Source organism: Pseudorasbora parva, chromosome 18, assembly GCF_024679245.1.
Source record: "Pseudorasbora parva isolate DD20220531a chromosome 18, ASM2467924v1, whole genome shotgun sequence".
In the NCBI taxonomy this organism is placed as follows: Eukaryota; Metazoa; Chordata; class Actinopteri; order Cypriniformes; family Gobionidae; genus Pseudorasbora; species Pseudorasbora parva.
The window spans coordinates 41319413-41332509 of NC_090189.1; the positions used below are offsets into that span (position 1 = coordinate 41319413).

Genomic DNA, 13097 nt, shown 5'->3' on the forward strand with positions numbered 1-13097 from the left:
AAAAAAAAAAACTGTGAATAAGCTCATAATAAACCGAGATACAACCAAATACTTTATATTGAAAACAAGACCAAAATATTGTGGTTGGCACCAGGTACAAAATTTTTCCTGTTAATTGTATATATAGTTTAGAAGAATTCACCCAAAGTTGTTTTATATATATATATATATATATATATATATATAGCTTTGTAATTAATTAATCAAAATGAATCGCATTTTAATTGCATATAAATATTTGACCTGGAACAATGAGAAGTAATTTTTCACATGTATTTTTAGTATACCATTGAATAATGACTGAACACATAAGCTTAATCAACAAAATATTGTTTCTTTACGTCAGTCCAGCAGTGCAATGTTTGCCATTAAGTGTAGCAAAAGCATATTTTTGGTATTTGAGGCTCGATGTGCTGCGGTGATACGCTAATTCCTTGTTGTATAGCTTGCACACATCCATGCTCTTGTCGACGCTTCCATCCTTCCATTTTTTAAAACGAAATGTCCCATCCACGGGGCCAAGCAAAGCGGTCTCATCAGCTTCTCCGCTCATGTTCACTGTGGTTTGTTGTTGTCGTGACTCGTGAAACGCTAGTTGGTGTTCCAGTATAATCGGTCCGTCGAAACTCATTCATTGAAAAACGTTCCGTGATGCAAAAATAAGTGTGGTTAAAATTATTTTTTTTTTTTGCGTAATTAATTAACGGGTTAAAGTCCCGTAATTAATTCATCTTAATTAACGCATTAAAGTCCCGGCCCTAATATATATATATATATATATATATATATATATATATATATATATATATATATATATATATATATATATATATATATATATATACAGTATATACCTGATATACATATAACTGCCTTATTCAAAAGTGAGTGCTTCCCCCTTTATTTGCGATGACATGAAGAGTCAGTTATTTCCTGTTCTGGCCCCTCCTCTTCCTCTGTTCATTGGTAATGCGGTAGAGAGGTGAGATTATTTTTGGGCTTTTGTTAATCTTTTTTTAATCTTTATTTTAATTGTTGCTTTTATACTCATATTTTTACTCCAATTTATGTATGTTACTATTTTACTCATCTGTGTGGTTATTTTTGTCATTTAGTTAAATTTGTTTTAACTAAACATGGTGAAGGGTGTACATATTAATTTTAGGAAACAAGGGATGTCTCACAATTGCATTAAGTGGCTGTTTTTATGTGTTCTTAATCAGACCTAAAGATCAGCAAAACTGTGAATGCTGTCCGGTTCCTTCTTTCCAACAACACAACACAGCGCAGAGAACAGAGCAGTTACACCTGCTTACTTTATTCACTCCAGAAACCAACTCCATAAACAATCCCCAAAACACTGATAATACGAGGACATGGCAACACTGCAAGAGCGCGTTCTGCAAGTGCAGAAGATAAGTAAAAATAGCAGATACACCAGATTGTTGCTATGGTTACAACAGAGTCAATCATTGGATTGTAGAGTTGTGTTCTGTACACACACACACATACACACACACACACACACACACACACACACACACACACGATCATTTAGGGGATTCACTTCCATATTTAAATGTGCTTGTGACTCCTGAAACCTTACAGTGTCTGCAGATAGAACCGGAAAGCTAAGAATCTCTTTTTCTGCTGATATGAATAACTTTGAAATATAGTTTACACATACAGCTTATTTATTTATTAACCCCACACACACGCACACACACACACACACAAACCCCTATCGTAATGTTGATAATTGTAGATGTAATTGAATATGTAATTTTAATTGTAATGAAAACCATGAAAGGGTTTCCTGCAAAATGACACAATATAGAGCATTTATTCCACTATATGTGGTTTAAGGAAAGCCAAAACTAGTCTCAAATCCACCAAAATGGTCCAGAGAATAGGGGGTTATTTTGTTGTATTTATTCATTTTATTTATATTAGTACATCGACGTAAATGTTCTGCTGCGCAGGCTTCAGCTTGACTTCAGAAAGAGCCAGTGAAGCTCTTCAACATTCAGAGCAACACACTGATATTACTGTGCAGTATCTGTCATACGTCACTGTCAGATTACTGCAGAATAACTCTCCAGAGGTGTGTAATTATATTATTCCTAGGTCCAATAAAGTTTTCACGGCTCGCAGTCCATAAAATTCAGAAACCAAAATCAGCAGGCCATCAGAAACAAATCATAATGTTGAATTATGATGGCTGACGTTGAGCTTGTGAGTAGGGATGAGAATCTTCAGGCATTTAAGCATTCAGGATCTTTAATGCCTTTGAGGACACGACTGCAATGGAGAACGGATGTTCTGCATCAACAAAAACAAAAATGACGCAACAGTTTGCTTCTAATGAAATTATGTTCAGTCAGTTAGAGGAACACACTGTCATTTTTTGCATAAACACAAACACATAGTCCAGCCTAGGAAAATTGACATATTCACCCTTTATTCAAATACTACTACATTTTTATTTGTTTCTCAGAAATCGCTTACTGCATCTTTGAGTCAATCAACATTATTTTGTGAACACAACGGTTGCATTTTAATTCACAGTGTGTGTACAACATATTTAGCTACACTGTAAAAAAAAATCCTAAAATTACAGAAAATAACTCTAAATTTTTTACAGTATTTTTTTGTAATTTTTAATTATGTTTAAAACTATGTAAAATTACAAACAATATCTGTAAATTAACAACTTGACCATTATTTTAAGGATTATATCATTAATGACAAATTACAGTAATTCTTATTTTTTATACAAGAAAATTACTGTATTTTTTAAATAATATTTTTCTGTTTTCATAAATTACGTACAAATGCATGTAAAATTATAAATAATATTTGTAAATTAACAACTTGACCCTTATTTTAATGAATATATCATTCATGACAAATTACAGTAATTCTCAGTTTTTTTATACAGGAAATTACCTTATTTTTACAGTATTTGTTTCTATTTTCATAAATTACATAAAAATTCATGCAAAATTACAAACAATATCTGTAAATTAACAACTTGACTATTATTTTAAGGACTATATCATTAATGTCAAATGACAGTAATTCTTATTTTTCTATACAGAAAAAATACTGTATTTTTTATATAGTATTTTTCTGTTTTCATAAATTACATACAAATGCATGTAAAATTACAATTAATATCTGTAAATTAACAACTCAACCATTATTTTAAGGATCATATCGTTCATGACAAATTACAGTAATTCTCAGTTTTTAATACAGGAAATTACCTTATTATTTATGCAGTAATTTTTTCTATTTTCATAAATTACATAAAATTCATGTAAAATTACAAACAATATCTGTAAATTAACAACTTGACTATTATTTTAAGGACTATATCATTAATGACAAATAACAGTAATTCTTATTTTTTATACAGGAAAATGACTTATTTATAGAGTAGATCTCTGTTTTCATAAATTTGATAAACATTAATGTAAAATTACAAACAATATCTGTAAATTAATATTTTGACTGCAAGTTTTAGTATTAAATCATTAATGACAAATAACAGTAAATCAAATATTTATGAGAAAATCACTATATTATGGTATTTTTTCTGTTTTCTTAAATTATATACAAATTCAACTCTGGCCTAGATGAAGAAAGCCAAGAATTCTGACAAAAGTAAAATAAGTATCAGGAAAAACAAATGATAGTTAAACACGTTTATTTTTGTCAAAACCTTGGAAAAAAAACACATTTGAAAATAAAGCATTCTTCTATTAAATTCGGGAGTTAAAAGGGATGGTTCACCAAAAAAAATAAAATAATTGTCATTATTTACCCATCAAACATGTACAAGTTTCTTTTTCTGTTTGAACACAGAAGCTGTTATGAAGAATGTTGGTAACCAGACAGCTAACTGACTTCAAACTGACCTCCATAACAGTAGTCGATGACAGTCAGCTGTCTGGTTACCAACATTCTTCATAACAAACAGAAAAAGAAACTTGTACAGGTTTGGTGGGTAAATGATGGCCTTTTTTCGCCATGATTTGCACATGAGCATCAGAATTGGACCACAAAGCACGAATCCTGATGAATCATATGTGCTTTTACATCACGTGGATGGCCGGGTGCGTGTGCGTGGCTTACCTGAGGAACACATGGCCCCAGGATGCACTATGGGAAGAAGGCGAGCCGGCGGAGGCAGTGTGATGCTTTGGGCAATGTTCTGCTGGGGAACCTTGGGTCCTGCCATCCATTTGGATGTTCCTTTAACACGTCCCACCTACCTAAGCATTGTTGTAGACCGTGTACACCCTTTGATGGAAAACGGTATTTCCTGGTGGCTGTGGCTGTGGCTCTTCCAGCAGATAATGCTCCTGACACAAAGCAGAGGTGTTGTCTTGGCCTCAAAATTCCCCAGATCTCAATCCAATCGAGCATCTGTGGGATGTGCTGAACAAACAAGTCTGATCCATGGTGGCCCTGCCTCGCAACTTACAGGACTTAAAGGATCTGCTGCTAACATCTTAGGGGTCAGGGCTGTTTTAGCAGCAAAAGGGGGACCAACACAATATTAGGAAGGTGGTCATAAAGCCTCATCTGTGTATGGTGTAACTTGTATGGAATTATGGCAATATTAGCAAACAAGTGTTGCTTTGGACAGAGCATCCACCCTAAATCAACAAGTTATGTTATAGTGCCACACAGTAAAAGGGAAAATGAAAGTTGACAATAGGCAAGATTATTTCTAAAGGAAAGGTCAGTAATTTGTACAAATGTAAAAGGGTCATTATAGGTCACATGAATGTAACTGTAATGCCACCAAGATGCAGAAATTGAAATTAATACATATGCAGTGTTTACGCTGTATGTGTTTAGCAGAGTAGGGGTTGGTATATATATATATATATATATATATATATATATATATATATATATATATATATATATATATATATATATATATATATATATATATATATATATGTATGTATGTATATTTATGTATATATATATATATATATATATATATATATATATATATATATATATATATATATATATATATATATATATATATATATATATATATACACACACAATTTAAACAATTCATTAATTCATTTTCTCTCTGTATTGCTTTGAGCATGATTGGTTATTCTGACTGTCATCCGGTATACTGGCCAATGACAAATGCGCGCGCCTTTTACAGGTCAAATTTGAATTATACGTTTGTTGTAGAGTGAGTGTGTGCGCTGCTAACGTTAACGTTACTGCTCGGGCATCTGTAATGCAGTAGCTAACTTCGGTTCTGTTCGGTTTTACATGGATTCCTACATTGGTTATTTTTTTAAAAAATGTTTTATATTTTGGGCGAATTTAAGTTGCGGGATGTTAATGGAGGACAAACAAGAAAAAAATTCATATGGGCAACTTTTACCAACGTAACGGACATATTGGAACTGCAGAAGGTAAGTTAACTAACGTTAGTTTTATTTTTATTTTTTAAAATCTTCTGTTACATCAAGATATAAATGTTTAAGTGATAATCAAATCGCGATTACCCCAATAACGACATTAGTAAGTTACATACTGTAATCATTAACTACCAGCTATCGTTATTGTCGTTGTTTGCATGTGTTAATATTATAAGCTAGGTTTGAGATAAAAAAAAATCAATATAGAAGCTTTGGATTGAGTGAACTGACTTTTGAAAATACCTCTGTTAGTAAGTAAGTTAAATAGCTAATATTGTTGTGTGTTTGTTTCCCTCATGAACCAGAAATTTTGGGAAGAAAATCCAGCCTCACGATCTTCAGGGGTGGTAAGTACGTTATTGTAATACTAACACGAAGACAGTGAATTGATAACGTTACTGATATGCACAGTAGTAACGTTAGTCATTTTATTGGAAGTTTGTCGTTATGTTAATATTTAATTTCATTTGTTGAAGATATGAAGGTCATTCGTGTGGGAGACAACACATGAAAACAGAAGTAACGTTTCACATGTAATGTTAATTCAGGTTTAGACAACATGTGTGAGTAAATGATAAGAGAATTCTCATTTTTGGGTGAGCTATGTTTTTAGGGTCTTGTTTCCAATCTTGGAGTCATTAGAGCATACTTTATATCTTTTGGGGATCATAGTCATGTTTCCCTTATGTGCCATATAAACGTGGGGAACATAGGAATGACCCCCAATGAACCCAGAGTTGCCAAATTATAAGTGTTAAAGGGATAGTTCACCCAAAAATGAAAATTAGCCCATCATTTACTCACCCTCAAATCATCCTAGGTGTATATGACATTCTTTTTCTTTTGTAATATAATTGTATTCGTCTGGAAGAAGAATCATATACTTCCTAGGATGATTTGAGGGTGAGTAAATTATGGGCTAATTTTCATTTCTGGGTGAACTATCCCTTTAAACCCCTCCATTCAAATATAAAAATGCACATAGTGCCTCTGGCACAACCTGAATATGAATCCCTATTCTCTATGACTATTACATCATGCTGGCCGCTAAGATTTGTTACACTAGGGGTGTCACTCCCACAAAATATTCAAGGATGTTGTTCAGTTATTTAGTATTATTATGAATTCTGGTTAAAATCATTAACTTTGAATTTTCTGAACTTCGAAATAAGCACATTGCATGGCATCATTACTCCAGTCTTCAGTGTCACATAATTAAAATATGCTGATTTGCCATTGAGATTTGGGGAGTTTGGAGGCCAAGTCAACACCTCAAACCCGTTGCTGTGCTCCTCAAACCATTCCTGAACCACTTCGCTTTGTGGCAGGGCACATTATCCTGCTGAAAGAGACCACAGCCACCAAGGAAAGGGTTTCCATGAAAGGGTGTAAAATAGTCTGCAACAATGCTTAGGTAGGTGGGACGTGTTAAAGTAACATCCACATGGATGGCAGGCCCCAAGGTTTCCCAGTAGAACATTGCCCAAAGCATCACACTGCCTCCGCCGGCTCGCCTTCTTCTGGTGCCATGTGTTTCCCAGGTAAGCGACACACCTGGCCATCCACGTGATGTAAAAGAACACGTGATTCCTCAGACCAGGCCACCTTCTTCCATTGCTCCGTGGTCCAGTTCTGATGCTCACGTGCCACTGTTGGTGCTTTCGGCGGGGTCAGGGGTCAGCATGGGCACCCTGACTGGTCAGCGGCTATGCCGCCCATACGCAACAAACTGCGATGCTCTGTGTATTCTGACACCTTTCTATCAGAACCAGCATTAACTTCTGGAGCAGTTTGAGCTCCAGTAGCTCGTCTGTTTGATCGGACCACACGGGCCAGCCTTCGCTCCCCACGTGCATCAATGAGCCTGTGCCATGAGCCTGTGGCCGGTTCTCCACTGTTCCTTCCTTGGAGCACTTTTGATAGATACTGACCACTGCAGACCGGGAACAGCCCACAAGAGCTGCAGTTTTGGAGATGCTCTGACCCAGTCGTCTAGCCATCACAATTTGGCCCTTGTCAAACTCGCTCAAATCCTTACGCTTGCCCATTTTTCCGGCTTCTAACACATCAACTCTGAGGACAAAATGGTTACTTGCTGCTCACTTCAATTTTCACTATATATATATATATATATATATATATATATATATATATATATATATATATATATATATATATATATATATATATATATATATATATATATATATATATAGTATACACGGTGTGTACGGCTTTCTTTTATATATATATATATATATATATATATATGTATATATATGTATATGTATGTATGTATGTATAATTTTTTTTTTTTTTTTAGCAACATAAAAATATGATGAAGCTTGTGCTTGTCTTTGAGAGATTAAAATTATGTTTGACTGCCTGTTTCTTTCCAAGTATTTTTGACATTTCCTTTTCCAACTGTGATAACTGCTAATGATAAAACTTTAAAAGTAGATAAAGCTCATTTTAACTTTTTTTTATTTTATTTTCCTTTTCTTTAGATCAAGCATCGGAACAATGTTTACAGGGCAGAACAGGTACCAACAGAGAAACAAGTACATCACTAGTAAGTATCAATGCAGTATATAAAACCATAGACCATAAAGGTATAATGCACTCCAAAATGCTCTATTTTCCCTTCATCATGCCATCCCAGCTTTCCACAGATTGTTGGAAAAGTGATTCATCTTTGTGAGTCCATATAGGCCTACAGTGTGTGCATAATTACACAAGGTGATATTCTGATCTTATTTTTTTCCAAGCACATTTTACCCATTTCACACAAGTGTGCCACACAAGTCCTAAAAACTGACTTGTTGTCCATCTTTTTTACAGTCTGATTCCACACCATATTAATCTTGATAACTACTATTAATTTATTAAATCATTTATAAGGGATGTATAATTAAAGAAGGCTGAAAGTGAAAAAGGCTAAAAGGTAAAATGGGCTAAAAAAGAGATTTAACTCAGACTGAAGAGTCAAAAATTATTAAAATGGAATGATGCAATACTAATGCAATAATCAAAATTAAGGTGTGACCATTGGACAGCAAAATGCTTATTGATTCAGCAGGGTCATACAAAAACAGGCCGATTTTCCAGAACTGCAACCTACCTGGAGTCTCCTGAAGTGCAAGGTGTCAGGATCTCAGACACTTCAGTTAGGTAAAGAATCCTAAAAAACACCATTTAATAAGAATCAAACATGAAGACATACATAATAGACAGATTGAGAGTGACTCTTGTGATTCTTATTAAGTGGGGGTCATATTTCAGGGTTCTTAAAAGTCTCTGATATCCTGACACCTTGCACTTTCTGGAGACTATGTAGGTTGCAGTTCTGGTGGTGTCTGGTCCTGTGGTTCTGGAGACTAAAGGGTTCCTGATGGTTCACAACTAATTCACCTTAATTCATATTTGTTTTAGAAGTTAATTTATTTCTTCACCTGTTTTTTTATGACCCTGCTGAATCGATGTTTTGCTGTCCAATGGGCATGCCTTAATTGTGCAATTTCTAGTATTGCATCTTTCTCATGGGTATTTAAAAAAGGACGTTCCAGTCTAAGTTAAATCCTTTTTTTTAAATGAAAACCTGTGTAATAATGATGCACACCTGAATACAAGACATTTTTCACTCCGAGCCTTTCTTAAAAAAAATATATCACTTATAATTTTGGATTTGAATTGGTAAAATGTGCTTAGAAAAATAAATCTGAATATAAACTTGCATTATACTAAAGCATGCTTCAGAAACTACATAATAATAATAAGTTATCTTATCATGTGAGCTTCACAATTCTCTTGGATTATTGTCATGATGTGTATACTGACGTGTTTGTTAAAAAAATGTTATACAAATGACAATAATTTATTGAAAAATCCCTGTTTGCACAATTCTACGAAAACAACTAAAGAACTCTGTATTAATACATTCTAGACAAGTGATTTGGCAATTTCATTGGTAAAGAATGCATATGTGCGCAGACCTACCTTGTCTGCGCACATATGCATTCAAACACGCATACCTATAAACTAAACGTAATGCGCATGTGTGTCCATCACCATTAAGTTTACACAGAGATAACGGTATTGTTTTCAAAAACATTGTGTTTTCAGGCCACCAGAACTCCATTGTTGTGTAAATGAATGTCCAAAACGCGTTGTGTAAACGTCCCCTTATAAAGCATATATATTTTTTAAAAACCTTGTCATTTTTTAATTGAATTTGCCTAATTAAACTCATCTGAACCACCTAATCAAGGTTTTCAGGACTACCAGAACATTCCAGGCAGATGTTTAGAGCTACACTCTGCAGGAAATTCTACACACAAACTGAAGGGATTGTTGACACCAAAATTAAAAGTCTATCAATCACTTACTCACCCTCATGTTGTTCCAAACATGCATGACTTTCTTTATTTTGATCAATTTTTTTTCAGTGTTTTTTTTTTTTTCTCCATACAAAGGAAAGCAGTTTGGTTGCCAACATTCCTCAAAATATATCAAGAAATAATTATACAGGTTTGAAACGACATGAGGATGAGTTAACGATGACAGAATTTCCATTTTTGGGTGGTAAACCATCTCAAGTATTTTCATGTCTTTTTAGTTAGTTAAAAAATATGCCGTCATTAATCCTATATTTAATTCCCTTAAAAATATTGAGGGAAAGACCCTCAGCTACCAGACCCTACCAGATGAAACAGAAGACAAAAAGAAAACTTTAATTACATTAAATTGAGCTTGTTTAAAGTAAAAAAAAAAAAAAAAAAACATTTATTAAAAATCTTTTTTTTTTTTTTTTTAAGACTTTTCAGAGAATCATAGTGTTCTTTTTTTCTTCCCAGATGCACCAAGGACCCTGCTGATTACTGGTATTTTGAAGGATTGTTCTTTATCTGCTTTATCTTCTGGTAACAAATCATGGATCTTTTTTTTTTTTGTTACTTCTTAAAACGCTTGTTAGAATTCTGAATAAAAGACTGTTATATTTGTAATCAGATATCTCGAGTTAGAGACGGTTTGTGGATTGTACCCCCCTCATTTGTGTTGAAATCCGATGGCTCAGTGAGGCTTGCATAGCCAGCAATGACATTTCGTTTCTCAAGATCCATTAATGTACTAAAAACATATTTAAATTAGTTCATGTGTGTACAGTGGTTCAATATTAATATTATAAAATGACAAGAATATTTTTTGTGTGCCAAAAAAAACTGACCGATTTCAAAACTGCTTCCTGAAGCTTCAGAAGCTTGACACGCTGATCGCGTGTAAAACCACCAAACTGCTGAAATCATGTGACTTTGGCTCTCCGAACTGCTGATTTGACACACTGATCTATAATGCTCCAAAGCTTCTTGTTTTGAAATCGGGCATCACTATATAAGTCGTTATTTCGTTTTTTTTGGAGCACCAAAAATATTCTCGTCATTTTATAATATTAATATTGAACCACTGTACTCACATGAACCGATTTAAATATGTTTTTAGTACATTAATGGATCTTGAGAGAGGAAATGTCATTGCTGGTTATGGAGGCCTCACTGAGCCATCGGATTCAACACAAATATCTTAATTTGTGTTCCAAAGATGAACGAAGGTCTTATGGGTGTGGAACGGCATGAGGGTGAGGAATAAGTTACATTATTTTCACTAACCCTTTAACATTTAATAAATAAATGCTGTATAATTTTAATAAACGTTGTACATTTTGTAAAGTGTTACACAGTCTTGTATAGCCATAATCCTAAAGTTTGAGAATTTGATAAAACTATTGTTAATTACTGAAGTAGTTTAAATGTTGTATTTTATTTATATCAATATCAATAATTTAATGATGGAATCATTCCATTTTATTTAGATTGTTTTACATAATTTAAACACTATTAAATTGTGTAAACAAATGCTGCAAATCAGAGTTTGAGTTGATTTGAATTCTTTTTATACTGTTTTCAGACTTATTTTATCTGCCAAAATAAAATTCTTAATTTTAAATCTTTATCACGTCTTTGCATTTTATTGAAAGAGTTTGACTGTAATAATCTGGAAAATGCTTGTAAAATAACAGTAATTTTCTGTAGAACTACCATTACCGTCATTTTATTGAAAGAGTTTGACTGTAATAATCTGGAAAATGCTTGTAAAATAACAGTAATTTTCTGTAGAACTATCAGCGCCGTCATTTTATTGAAAGAGTTTGACTGTAATAATCTGGTAAATGCCTGTAAAATAACAGTAATTTTCTGTAGAACTATCAGCGCCGTCATTTTATTGAAAGAGTTTGACAGTAATAATCTGGTAAATGCCTGTAAAATTACAGTAATTCTGTGTAGAACTATCAGCGCCGTCATTTTATTGAAAGAGTTTGACTGTAATAATCTGGTAAATGCCTGTAAAATAACAGTAATTCTCTGTAGAATTATCAGTGCCGTCATTTTATTGAAAGAGTTTGGTTGTAACAATCTGGTAAATTCCTGTAAAATAACAGTAATTCTCTGTAGAACTATCAGTGCCGTCATTTTATTGAAAGAGTTTGATTGTAATAATCTGGTAAATGCCCGTGAAATAACAGTTTTAAACTGTAAAAAAACAATCATAAAAAAATGGTAATTGACTGGCAGCAGCGGCTGCCAAACAAAAACCGTAAAAAAAAGGTAAAACACCTTAATTTAAACAAGGAAAAAATCTGTAAAATAACGTTGTTTTTCAATAAATCTTTTAATGAAAATTTCTGTAAAATTATTGTTTTTGCATTTTATTTGAATTAAGATATTTTACTTTAATTTTACGGTTTTTGTTTGGCAGCCGTAGCTGCCAGTCATTTACCATTTTTTTACGAGATTTTTTTTTACAGTGTAGGAATAAAGTGCTGGCTAATATAAGAGAACTACCCTGGTGCTCTTCATGTGACGCTCAAGGATGATTTTTTTTTTTACTTATTTCAATGAAATGAATGGACTTTATGTTAGTTCAATAGTTGTTTTGTTTAATATTTTGTATTTTTAGTAGATTTTATGGAACTAAATAATATTTATGCAGTAATGATCCATGTGTTCACTTTTTGAGCATAGACCCATAGATGAAATTTCCAATCTTAAACTGGTAAATCTTGAATGCTTTAGAGCTCAGACTGAAGTTTGATCTCTTTTCAAAGAAGACACTTGGCAGATTATTGCTGAAGTGAAAAAAGTGACAGAATTGTACGTTTATTGTTATGAAAAGTGCACAAAAAGTTTTAGTGTGAATATATATATTTTCAAAAACCTTGTTTGTTTTTTTGTTTTTTTTCTAAAATTGCAAGCAAATTAAATCCATAAATCTAAATGAGTTGTGTTCCAGATATCTCACAAAATGAGCTTTGAGTCAGATTTTGTTTGGCTGCAGTACCAAACGCTTCCACTAGATGAAATCGCCTCCCATTAATCTCCAATGCACTCATTTTTGACCATATCAACTTTTAGAATCACTTATTTCTGTGTTCGCACAGCAAGTGCCAAAACCTTTACCAAATCCCATACCATTCTGATGAAGTAAAACATTCTAAAAAAGACAACATTTAAAAAATGTAGGTCAAAAAAAAAGACCTGAAGAGCACCAGAGGGTGGTAGATTAGTATCAGTT

General features: G+C 33.2%; 1 protein-coding gene and 1 long non-coding RNA gene across 4 annotated transcripts in view; both read left to right on the forward strand.

The window, feature by feature from the left end:
- Positions 1-13097, forward strand: part of fstl4 (follistatin-like 4) — a 385930-nt gene that overhangs the window by 134207 nt on the left and 238626 nt on the right. The gene's annotated exons all lie outside the window — the stretch shown is intronic.
- LOC137047169 (uncharacterized) lies at positions 5328-10576 on the forward strand. The gene is made up of 4 exons (XR_010899160.1): positions 5328-5465; positions 5777-5818; positions 7979-8043; positions 10325-10576. It is a non-coding gene; the product is annotated as an uncharacterized lncRNA (long non-coding RNA).